The sequence below is a fragment of the Ahaetulla prasina genome, chromosome 5, assembly GCF_028640845.1.
Source record: "Ahaetulla prasina isolate Xishuangbanna chromosome 5, ASM2864084v1, whole genome shotgun sequence".
NCBI lineage: Eukaryota > Metazoa > Chordata > Lepidosauria > Squamata > Colubridae > Ahaetulla > Ahaetulla prasina.
In genome coordinates, this window is record NC_080543.1 from 105,150,823 (window position 1) to 105,163,931 (window position 13,109).

At 36.2% G+C, this 13,109-nt stretch overlaps 1 long non-coding RNA gene across 1 annotated transcript in view; it reads right to left on the reverse strand.

Annotated features, from left to right (window-relative positions):
• LOC131200195 (uncharacterized) overlaps positions 1 to 12,768 on the reverse strand; it is a 264,378-nt gene extending 251,610 nt beyond the window's left edge. Inside the window, exon 1 of the long non-coding RNA XR_009155538.1 lies at positions 12,662 to 12,768. This is a non-coding gene — a long non-coding RNA (uncharacterized LOC131200195). The remainder of the gene's footprint in view (positions 1 to 12,661) is intronic.
• Positions 12,769 to 13,109: the final 341 nt, after the last annotated feature.

Genomic DNA, 13,109 nt, shown 5'->3' on the forward strand with positions numbered 1-13,109 from the left:
GTTTATCACAATAGTCTTTAGACGAACTGCCCAGAAATTCCCGCTATTCTTAGAGGAAAAGAATATTTTTAATGACAAAGGATAAAATGTCTTTTTTTCTCTGTTCCTATGTGTAATGCATACAGATTTGGATATAAGCATCTTTTGTTCCTAGAAGCAGTGCCAAATGAAAAATTGAACAGTCACACTTAGAGTTACACTGAGGAATTTAGAAGAGAGTTAACAATATTTACATACGGTGGTGACCTTAAACCAAGATTAAATAATAAAAACAAATAATTTATCCATTTAATGACTTCTGTGAGGAAAAAAATACTCATGGAATATTTGTGTTTGCTTCAACCACTATCCTATTTTTAAATAAATAAATAAATAAATAAATAAATAAACAAATAAATAAATAAATAAATAAATAAACAAATAAATAAATAAATAAATAACGATTGCATTGATTGCTAGACAGGAAAATCAGAATGGCACAACTAATTTAGTTTCTCCATACTTATGCAGGTAGTCCTTGACTTACAACCCCAATTGAGCCCAATATATATGTTAAATTTGTTAAGTGAGTTTTGCCCCATTTTACAACTTTTTCTTGGCACATTTGTTAAGTGAATAACTGCAATTGATAAGTTAGTAACACCAGTTGTTAAGTGAATGTGGCTTCCCCCATTGACTTTGCTTGTCAGAAAGTCAGAAAAGTGGATCACATGATCTCAAGACACTGCAACAGTCATCCATATGAACCAGTTGTCAAGCATCCAAAGATAAATCACATGACCATGGGGATGCTGCAACAGTCATAAGTATGAAAAATGAATGTAAGTCACTTTTTTCAGCACCACTGTAACTTGGAGGGGGGAGCTTATTTTTAGCACATGAGCTCAAAAGCCCAATTGGGCTTATTATCAGGGGATGTCTTATTTTCGGGGAAACAGGGTATATACCACTTCACAGTGCTTTACATCCCTCTCTAAGTGGTTTACAGAGTCAGCATATTGCCCCCAACAATCTGGCTCCTCATTTTACCAACCTTGGAAGGATAGAAGGCTGAGTCAACCTTGTGCCTGGTGAGATTAGAACTGCCAAGTTGCAGGTAGCCAGCAGTCAGCAGAAGTAACCTGCAGTACTGCATTCTAACCACTGCACCACCACAGCTCTGAATTAATCAACCACATAGCTTTGAATTAGTCAATTTCTTTGGAAGGATGGAATATTGAAGCTGTCTCAACTATTGCTGTCCCTTCTTTTCTTTTAACAGCCCATACATTTCTTGATAAGGGAGCAACCAAACATGGATGTCTTCCTCAAATGAGTCTTTTTCCAAAGCTGAATGCAACTTTTTCAACTCCCATGTAACCCCCAGCTAGGATGTTTCTTATCAGTCAGGAACAAGGCTCATATTTTTGTCTCCATGGGCAATATTTAGACTGCCAGGCTGTTTCCTTCTTCTGCACCATAATTTAACATGCAGGAACAGTTGTTTTAATAAAGTTTCCATCTTGGCCAACCAGACTTGAAACTAAGATTGCTTTAAGTTGCTGGTAGCCAGCAGCCATTCATAGTGATTTGGATAAGCATTTCCTAAGCCTCGGTATCCTTCAAGCAAACATCTTTAGACATTAATCATGCAGAGTAGTCCTCCCAGAGAAAATACCATCTCACATGGCAGTCTGATAATATTATTATTAAAGTAATAAAATCAAATATTATATAATGCACAGCATTCATATGCCAACACAATTATGCACACTTATAATGATAACATTTTGCTTACAGGCTGAAAATTGGAATATAATTGAAATTATAAAGAAAAAGAAAAAAATATTAAACAACATGCTTAATTTCTAGGGGGAAAAGATCAACGGTCTTGATTCATATATATAAAAAGCACCTTCATTTTGCTCCCTAAAGTACCGGCGCTTATGGTGACTGATACGTTTCCTATTCTAAGCTCCAACACATCCATTAATTTTGCTTTCTTTTCTCCTGCTAAAAATCAGGAGCTGTCAAGCTGAAATAGCAAGCTCAGCTAATGCTTTGCTAAATACAAATAGTGCCCCAGAGGGAACATAAAGCTTTTTATAGCTGAAAGAAATGGTTTCTAAAATGGTGCCTGTTGACACTGGTCATTCTGCTTGTACCACAGCAGATTTCAAAATAGTTAACTGGTACTTGAATCCTTTACAAATAGCCTTTTTTCCCCTTCTTGAAGATCAATTATCATCAAGGCTGGTTTCCCCCCCCCCTTAGCTACAAGAGCAGCACTAGATAAATAAAATTATAAAATACCATGAGTAAGATCTTATTTATGCCATTCATAGTCCATTTTTCTTCCCCAAACCTCATTATTTTTTTCTTTCCCAACCTTATAAAGTAGGTCAGGTTAAAACCACCAGAGCTCACATACTTAAGGCACAGCATATAATGAGAGAAGAACAAGCTATTAAGAGCATTATGATGGTCCTTAATCTCTTCTGGCTGAGAAGTGCACCCAAAATCTGGGAGTTTCTAGAACCATTCTAGTGGATTCCTATTGCTCAAAAGCTGATAAATTAGCAGCTGCTATTTTATACCCCACGTGCAAATCCAATTGCTCCTGAAAACCTATATCATAAATCCATACCTACTCCTTGCTTTCCCTTTTCAAGCAAGCAAAATTTAACAAACAAAAACAAAGAATTAAGCACCAAGCCAAATAACTGGAGGCAGGAGATAAAGGAAAGGGCATTTAAAATTGATTTGCTCTATATTAACATCATTAATTTTACCTTTCTATACATTTCTGTCCTTGCAAATTATCCTGGCTGCCATCATGTTTACATATTGATTGCTGTATTGCCTTTTGTTTTTTGAACTTTTCTTCTCCATTTTGAGGATTTCATCAACTTCTTCTAAACAAGATTCGTTGGTCTTTTACTTTCTCTCTATCTGTTCACTCTTCCTTCTTGTGAGTGTTTTTATAATACAGTCTTCATTTACTTTATGTGAGTAAACCATTCCAACATACAGTATGTCTTTCATACTCATTCTGCATCCATTACTTTTTAACTGCATCCCTTCTTGCTTTGCTACAGTTTTTAAGTACATTCAGATTATTTCTCCTGATATCCAGTTTCCCCTTCAATATAACAAAATAGGCATGTCTATACTTCTTGCTGCACTACACAAGACTTTTTGTAAATCATTAATTTTCTGAAAGTCATTCATTTTGTTGGTTGACAACATGTTCTTGGTCAACAGCATGTTCATAACCAAATCCAGTTTCACTACCTCAACAAACATCACCATAAATTTTCCCTGCACCTTTAACCATAAATTAATTAAACAATCAATCCTAGAATTGTTCTCTGCTCAGTGTTTTTAAGTGACTATGTATCATCTTTTGGGTGTCATCTTATTGACTACATAGATTTTCTTCATAATGAGGTTGAACCATTCCTTTTTCCAATTATTCTTACGTATTCCTTACTGCCTTCCTATAACTCTCAATGGAATCCACAACCACCCTTCCACTCCATATTTTCGCCAGACATTCCCTAATTTAAGACTATTCGCATTATCATATGTTTTTTTCTGAATCAACAAACTTGCAATAAACTTTTTCATATTCACAGCTCATCTTTCAATGTTAAGCTATTATTATAACTTCCTAGGAAAATGCAAGCTAAAACAACTAATGCTGAGGAAAGAAAACAAGAGTTACTTGTCCTTGATTACTGATCAAAGGCATACTGGATTATTTTGGTTCCTAAGAATAAGGATTGTTAACTTTCTTCATTAATTCAATCTTCTGCTACAAAACTGAAATTGCTCAGAAACAATAAAAGTTGTATTAATGATTCAATTCTTCAAGACCATAATGTTTGGACATGGTTAGCAACCAATCAGCATGTATCTCTCCAAGCCAATTAATGGGCATAAATGTCTCAGGCAATGGATATTCAATAACTGATTTTTACTTGAAATTAAATGGAACTTGAGTTGTTTTTACAGTGACTGGAATAACAGGAACCTTGAATTTGGTTGTTTTCATGTGTAAAACAATGCTGCCACTCAAGTCCATGGACAGATCTGAGTCTTCCTCTGGAAGTGTCTTCACACTCTTCTGATGGCAACACTTCCATCTAAGTTTGTGTTGCATCTATTCTGAATTGCCACCACAGTAATATTGATATTAACACAGGACAGAAAATTATTTAAGCATCTATCTAAAATATTTATATAGCCACCCATTTTATAATCAACTCTGGGTTGTCTGAATCAAACGTAAAAACATCTTAAAAATCATAGTAAACCTGTAGAATTAAACAAAAACAACAAAAACATAGGGTCTCTTCACCCAACACTTGGCAAAAAAGCTAGATCTTTAAAGCTTTGCAGAAGGCTAAGAGGGTAGATGCCTGCCAAAATTTGCGGCGGGGGCAGGGTGGGGGCTGCTCTAGAAAAGGCAGGCTTCCTTTCTCCCATTAAAAAAAGGTACAGGAGTCCCTGTGGATTTTACACTGCTAGTCATTGCCAACTATAGGGGGCAGTGCTCATCTCTGTTTCAAGCCATTGAGCCAGCACTTTCTGAAGCCATTTTAGCAAGACATGTGACCAGCAAGACATCACAGAGTGCTGTTACCTAACCACCAAAGTGTACCTATTTATCTACTCATATTTGCATGCTTTCGAACTGCTAAGTTGGCAGGAGCTAGGGCAAGGATGGGAGATCACCCCATTGTGCAACACTTGGGTCTTGAACATGGTCCGGTACCATAGAGTAAAATGTCATAAAGATGTCATTACAATATACAGCCACATTAAAAGTAATGTTTATTGTAACAACTAGTAAATGAGTAAATCTGAGGTGAGAAAGATCATGTCCTCATGTGAAGGTCCAATTAAACTGATTTATTGCTACTCACACCTATGTTCAGGATTATTCTCAACTAATAGTTACCCCCTGCTAAGAGTTAAGTAGGATCAATGGAAGGGTGGGAGCTGGGTTATGAACTTTGTTTGTGGCTACATAGAGGCTGCATCCTCTTTTAACTCTGCCCCTAGATTCCTTCATTCCTTCCACTACAGTAAATAAAAGTAATAACCCTCAAATAGTTTTTTTTGTTTGTTAGTTTTGGTATTCAGCTGTTACTGGTCACAGCAAGAATTCTGCCAGCCTCAAGGAGAAAAAAAATGTTCTGAATTAATAAAAAGATAAAAGGCATTGGTCCAACTTGGTTCATAATCTTTGTCTATAAATCAGAGCAAGCCATTCTTCTCTGATCCTTTAGACCCCTCTAACCCCTTTGCACATCTCTTGTCTTCCTAGTCTGGTCCAAATTGCAGAACCACAAAACTATTCTGGAATGCTATCTACTGAGAAGGTTGTCAGAAAAACAGTAATGAAGTAAGTGGGTAATTACTTTATGCCATGTTACTAACTATAGGTATGCTGGATTTATTTTCTTAAGCTTCTGATTATAAACCTTGATAACAGCATGGCTTACATTGACATGTATAATAACATTGCTAAGACTCTTTCATTTAGTATACTGTTCTGTACCTTATAAAAGTTGCTAATTTATCCCAAGCCACTCAATGAGCTTGTGACTAAAGGCGATTTGTGCTCATACTTCCAAAGACAACGTTCTACCTGAAGAAATTGGAACAAAGTAGAAGAACCGTGGTTCATAATAAAGGGTCAATATTAGCCAGGAGAATATTTATATCGGAGTGTCTCAAACTTGACAATTTTAAGTTGTGTGGACTTCAATTCTCAGCATTCCCCAGACAACGTGCAGGCTGGAAAATGCTGGGAGTTAAAGTCCACATATCATAAAGTTGACAAGGTTAAGAAATCCTGATTTATACCGTGTTCTAGAGGTATAGCTTCCTAGGATTTTTAAGAGATGAAACCACTTTCAAGCTGTAATATTGTGATATTAATATTGTTGGCTATGAAAAATAACTTAATTTTTACAGCTCAGCATTTCAATACCCAAGTCCCACAAGACTGAGTGAGCTCCTGACACCTGTCCCAGATCCTGCCAACCTAGCTGTTTGAAAGGATACAAAAGCAAATAGATGAATGGGTACTGCATTTGAGCACACAGGAAATGTTCTGTGTTTTGCCATACGGTTTGTGCTGTGACATGCTGGCCAAATTACTGCAGTAATGTTTCTGGATACTGCTGGGTTTTTGGCTTATGAAACAGAGATGAGCACCACCCCTAAAATCAGTCACAAATAGCAGGGTAAAGAAACCCAAATGAGGAGACGCATCATCCAAAGATCAACAATTTGCATAAAATCTGAATCTGCTTATTTATATTTCTAAATGCATGTTTAGAAATTTTAATTATAAATTGTAAATCTTTGTCCATACAGCTTCTGCAGGGGTGCTATTCAGCAGGTTCTAACAGGTTCTGGAGAACCAGTAGTGGAAATTTTGAGTTCAGAGAACCCAATACCACCTCTGCCTGGCCCCAGAGTGGGGTAGGAATGGAGATTTTGCAATATCCTTCCCCCTGGAGTAGGGTGGGAATGGAGATTTTGCAGTATCCTTCCCCTGCCAGACCCACCAAGCCATGCCCACTAAGCCACACCACACCCACAGAACTGGTAGTAAAAAAAATTGAATTCCAATAATGAGCTGCTGCCAAAATTCTATTGCCAAAGGTTGTTGTTGTTTTTTAAATCTGACCTGGAAGCTATTCAAAGGAGCTGAAGATAAGCAACATGTGGCCCTTTCAGATGTTTTAAATTCTGAAGCATAAAATATAAATCTAAAAGTAAATCAGCACACACATATGAATAAGTGGTGCCCAGCTAGAATTCAGGTTGTGCTTTTATAAACAAAACCACTTTGGCATGAATAACTGACAACATTACCTCACAATGTTACAGAATAAAAATGTATCTCTGACAAAATATTTGGATGTAAGTACTATCTCTTTCAATCTTTAAAAACAAAAATGGAATACTTAGCACAGGATCCCTCACGTCATAAATGGACTTATACATTAAAATTTAAGGACAGGACTCAATAGAATTTAAAAATTTAACCTTTGGATTTTGCTTTAAAAAAAGCAGTTTAGAAACTAGAATGGGAGCTTAGATTAGACCACACATTAGACAGACATATTGTGACTCAGTTCCTGGCATTCCAGCAGAGCTCTAACTATATCTTTCTTTGATCCTCTTTCACTGTCTGTTCCCTCAGTTTTTGTTTTTAAACCATTCCTAGAAAATCCAGTGACCTACATTTTCACTCCTTGGCATCTAATATAGCTAAGCCTTTAAGCCATATACTGTATGACCACATAGAAATGCAGCCTTTTCTAGCCAGTTCATCATCAGGTCTCAAAAGGGTGACCAGATATATAAAAGCAGAATCAACTTGTGAGGTATCCTAATAATGCAGACATAAGGAGGAATTTCTGTTTAAGAATCCAGAGTCTATCTACTTATGCAAAAAAATCATAATCAGTTTTACAACTTCAAAACGTGATCTGTAGCAATGATATAATTCCATGTAAACTATTGTATGTAAAGTCTTCTTTAACATTGACTCCTATTTTTAAAACAGAATCCCTTTCCAGATTCTCATTCTCATCTTCTGGATCCTTCTCCTGCTTGAGATGTCCAGTCAGGGGAAAGACCCAGATATTCCATTATGGCACCAAGACCCGAAAATGTAATGTAGAATATACATGTAAATGTGCATCTGGAAAGGCAGCCACGATTGATGGATATTTGAGTGTGAAATACTTGAGCTTTTGTAATGTGTTTACCCAAGTGAATGAAATATTGTTGCACAGCATGAATATTTTTTTTAAAACAAGGCATACGTTATGACGAGCTCAAGTTTATAATTTGATTTCACAGTAACAGGCCATTTGGGAAGGGAATATTTGTTCTAACTTGACTGATTTCCTGAATGAATCGATGTAGTTCAGGCACACAGACAATTGCCACCTTTCGATTCTAGCAGTTGGTTCAGTGCTCCATAAAGATCAAACCGCTGAACCAGTACAGGTTAATTTTACTCTTACTGCAGCCTGATTTGCCATTAAAAGGAGCTAGGAAAAAAGAAGAAAAAGAAGAAGTGACAGATATTGGTCTTCATTGTTGCTCTCTCAACAACTGCACTTTTATATAGTAGTTGTACTAGTATACCATTGTATACTATATAATGGTATACTATTAAATGGTATACTATTAAATAGAAAGCAGAAAGTGAAGGGGAAAGTGAAGGGGAACTAAAGAGCCTCTTGAAGAAGGAGAGTGCAAAAGTTGGCTTGAAACTCAACATTAAGAAAACTAAGATCATGGCATCTGGCCCTATCAATTCCTGGCAAATAGATGGGGAAGAAATGTAGGTAATGACATATTTTATTTTCCTGGGCTCCAAGATCACCGTAGATGGGGACTGCAGCCAAGAAATTAAAAGACGCTTGCTCCTGGGGAGGAAAGCTATGGCAAATCTAGACAGCGTACTAAAAAGCAGAGACATCACCTGCCAACAAAAGTGCATATAGTCAAGGCTATAGCGTTCCCAGTTGCAATGTATAGCTGTGAAATCTGGACCATAAGAAAGGCTGAGCGCCAAAGAATTGAGGCCTTTGAACTATGGTGCTGGAGAAGAGTCCTGCGAGTCCCTTGGACTGCAAGGCGATCAAGCCAATCAGTCCTAGAGGAGATCAACCCTGACTGCTCTTTAGAAGGCCAGATCCTAAAGATGAAACTCAAATACTTTGGCTACCTAATGAGAAAGAAGGACTCACTGGAGAAGAGCCTAATGCTGGAAAAGTTTGAGGGCAAAAGAAGAAGAGGACGACAGAGAATGAGGTGGCTGGATGGAGTCACTGAAGCAGTAGGCATGAGCTTAAATGGACTCCAGAGGATGGTAGGGTACAGGAAGGCCTGGAGGAACATTGTCCATGGGGTTGTGATGGTTCAGACATGACTTTGCAACTAACAACAATATACAATATACTTGTGTTATGGGAAAGGTGGAGTGATAATCGAATGGTTGTGCTAAATATTGTTTAGCCTGTAACCCCTGATATTTACCATCACTTCTGTGCTTTATTAGCCTAGAATTCAGAGGTGTTTGATAAGTGAATGCAAAAAGGCAAACAGATTAAATGGGTCTTGAGCAGAGTTGTCTTGACACAAACAGATACAGACAGTCTTGACACAGGGTTAATGAAACAAAATCTGATGAGTATTCATGATATGTTTATGATTTCTCCAGATTAATAATTCTTCTAGATTTATGTTTGGTTTGTTCTAGTAAAGCCATTTTTATAGAATTCTTTATTGGCCTAGTGTGATTGGACACAAAAAGAATTTGTCTCCTGTGCATAAGCTCTCAGTGTACACAAAAGCAGCAAGTGATAAATCATGATCATGATCATAAAATACAATCATCATAATCATAAAATGCAATCATCGTAATCATAAAATGCAATCATCATTGTATGTTTTTAAAGTGGATCCAATTCATATTTCCATGATATAATTTTTTTAAGATATAATTTTTATATCTGAAACGCCAAGAATAGAGCATGTGATATATTTGTCATATGAATATCTCTAAAAGTGTTGTATTTTCCATACCCAAAGGAAAAAAATCTTCATTTATGCATATGTGTTGGGTTCAGATTAAGAGACTAGAAACATGGGTAGGCAGGGAAATCCAATTTCTTACTGTAGGAATAATACCTGTTGCAGCAAACAAGAATTGAGGGATTGGCATTAGCCCAAACCCATATCAGCTCTGTGCCCATGTGATTGCACCTCATTGTGACACAACAGTATGGTAAGAAACATGGACATGAGTTGTCGAAATAGTAGCAATGGAGAAATATACTGGTCCATGATACCACAAAGATTTATGCTTCCAATTTCCAGAAAAAATGGAGGATGAATTTTGCAGTATTGAGTTCAGAAACTTAGTTTTGAGTAGAGATAGCAACAAGACTGGAAAATAAAGTCTTATTGAGAATTGATTATATGGAAACTTTTTAAATACATGTTATTTAGAGGCAGAGGAAGATGACAAGAGGGAATAATCTTTGTGAGTTCAGGACTACTCCTAAATAAGATGGAAATGTGATCTCTGGGCAGCTTTAAGAAAGGGTTGTTAGATGGTCTGACTTCTGATTAAAGTAATACAGAAATATGTTACAGAAGAATTATTAATGATGTTTTGGGGGATTAAATATGGGGACTAGACTTCATTTAAATATTTTTCAGAATGGGATGGAATAGAATTTTTTATTAGTGATGTGCAAGTAACAATTAATTTTAAAAAGGAGAAGAAAATATATTGTATTAGACCACAATGGTGGGTGAAATTTCAAATATGTTTAAGGATGTACCTGACTGATAATTTGTTCACAATGATTTATTATTATTATTATTATTATTATTATTATTATTATTATTATTATTATTATTATTATTATTATTATTATTATTATTATTATTATTATTATTATGCTTATAAAAAATAAAAAACTTTTTCCAAAAAAAAAAACCCTGGAAAATAAGGTCTCTATAATAATTTTAATTGCTGGCAATAAGGGACCCAGATTCCCTGACTTATTCTACTTAGCTTCCCAAATTTTATCAAGTTTAATAAAATCTTCCCAAACTAGAGAGTCAAAATGCTCTTATTGCTATATGAAGGAAGTAATACGTATTCCTTTGGGATATAACCTACTGAATTCATTTTCACAAGCCATGAGGACAGCTACTCCCTTGGATAGTTTTAAAAGAGGATTGGCTAAGTCCACCCAAAACATGTCTCTTATGAGTTATCAGCTTTAAACTCAACATTACCTCCATCTTGGGGGCAATGTGCCTCTAAATGCTACGTTCAGGACAACTATTGTGGAGGCCCTATGAGAAACAAAACACTGACTAAGAAGAGCCTTGGCATGATCCAACAAAGTTATTCTTATATACTTACGTTTAAGTCCTTTTTCACTGTTCACTCATTCCAAATACCCTAAGTAAGGAACTTTGTAATTCACTGAAACTTTGTTAATGTAACGAATGCTGGGTTGCCTTAGGAAATATGCTGAATGTTTTAAGATCATTTGAGGAACCGGGGAAGGGAAATAGCTCAATTTATTTTCCAAATCATATTACTGGTAGATGTGCAGTGTGGATAGTGCAGTGGATAGACAATGGCTAAAATGAAGGTGATTTTCAAATCATCCCTATGTTCCATATTGTTCATACTCTCTGGTAAAGCTGTTTTATAGCGACATTCAACTACGGAGTTAAAGATGAAATTAAAATCTTTCCTTCCATAAACTTTCTTAAATCTTATGATCCAGGTGGTTCTCTTTAGGACACCTTGGCATGAATGAGAACAAGATAATTTATGTCTATGCTTGTCTGTGTTTCTGCCCTTTAATAATATGCCCATGGTTATGTATTATGTTTTTAATTCTGGATGTAGAACAATGTAGTGTTCAGGGCTTTGTTAGTACATGTGTTTTCTGACAGATTTTCCCCAAGTGGTTGCTACTTCTGGTTCCAAATCTCTTGACTGCTGGTTCTCTCCCCTTGAATGGAGTGATGCCAAAGCCAGGTGTATCTTTAATGGCATCTCCCCTCAAGTGACCTGGGAAGGGCTGAAGTTTGCCATAGCTAGAGGCTTTCCAACACCATATTTTATCCTGAATCTGGCTTGTCTCCACTGAAAATACTGCAGTGACATCAAAAAGCCACCTGCAGGAAAGAACTTTAGGATTTTCTGCAAGCCCCAAAGAAACATATGGAAAAAAGCAAGCAAATTATCAATAGGCATTCAGAAGGGGAAATATCAAAAGAAATGTAATTCTCCCCTCCCTATGAGATAAAATATACACAGAAGATATGCCAGCCTATTTAACAACAATCAAATTAATTCCTAGTGATACAATGAATTATTTTTATTCCACTTCATATATCTATGTACCATAAGATGGGAGTAAGGATAAAATCCCTATTGTAAGATTTTGCTTACGTATTTCAGAAGACTTCTACCAATACTTCACATCTCAGAAATGTAATGCTGAGAATACATTTCAAGTAAACTTTGTTGCTTATAAGCTCAGAAGGGTTGAGGAAAAAATGTATTTATTTATTGCACGGATTTTACTATCAAAAGGAAACCACCCTGGGAGAATTCAGCTTCTCTTCAGGGTGGAGGGAGCAGGGAAACCCTTCATGAAACAGGTGTTGAACAAATGGTGGATGTGAAAGAAGAAATCCACCCTGTTTCTATTTTACATAATTTTCTTTTAGCCTTCATGATGCATCAGCCAGTATTGCAGAAAATCTGAACAATTTAAATGGGAGCAACCACATTTCTATAAGATGTTACATTGCTTTAAAAGCATTCTCTCTCTCTCTCTCTCTCTCTCTCTCTCTCTCTCTCTCTCTCTCTCTCTCTCTCTCCCTCCCTCCCTCCCTCCCTTTCTCTTCCTCCCTCCCTCTCTTTCTCTCTCTTTCTCTCCCTCCCTCCTTCCCTCCCTCTCTCTCTTATCTCTCTTCCTCCATATATATATATATATATATATATATATATATATATATATATATATATATATATATATATATATATATATATATATATATATATATATATATATATATATATATTGCAACTCACATACAAATATCTTCTCAATCCTATGACTAAACCAGGCTGTTCCTCCTATGTTCTCATGCCATTGTTCCAAATGTCTCTCTGCTGAGTGATTGCTGAGTGGATCTGTGGCTTTCTCCTGCTGTGCTACACAATAGCATTGAGACCCATTGTTGAAAGAGAGAGCTTTAAGCCAGATGGAGTTAATTAAAAAGAGGGAGGAACTAAAACTTTTTAAAAAAGTAGAAACCATTTTAAAAAGTCCTTGGCAGTCAATTAATATTACAACATCAATATATTTCTGATGACAGATCATTCCATTGAAAAAGAGGCAGAGGCAAATGAAAGCTGACTTTCAAAAGGCTGGGATTCATATTTGGATTAGGCAAATGATTGAGGCTTTGGAGTTGATTTCAGTTGCTAAGAATCATTTCCCAGATTTGCCAGAAAGCAAGAGATCTGAGTCTGAACC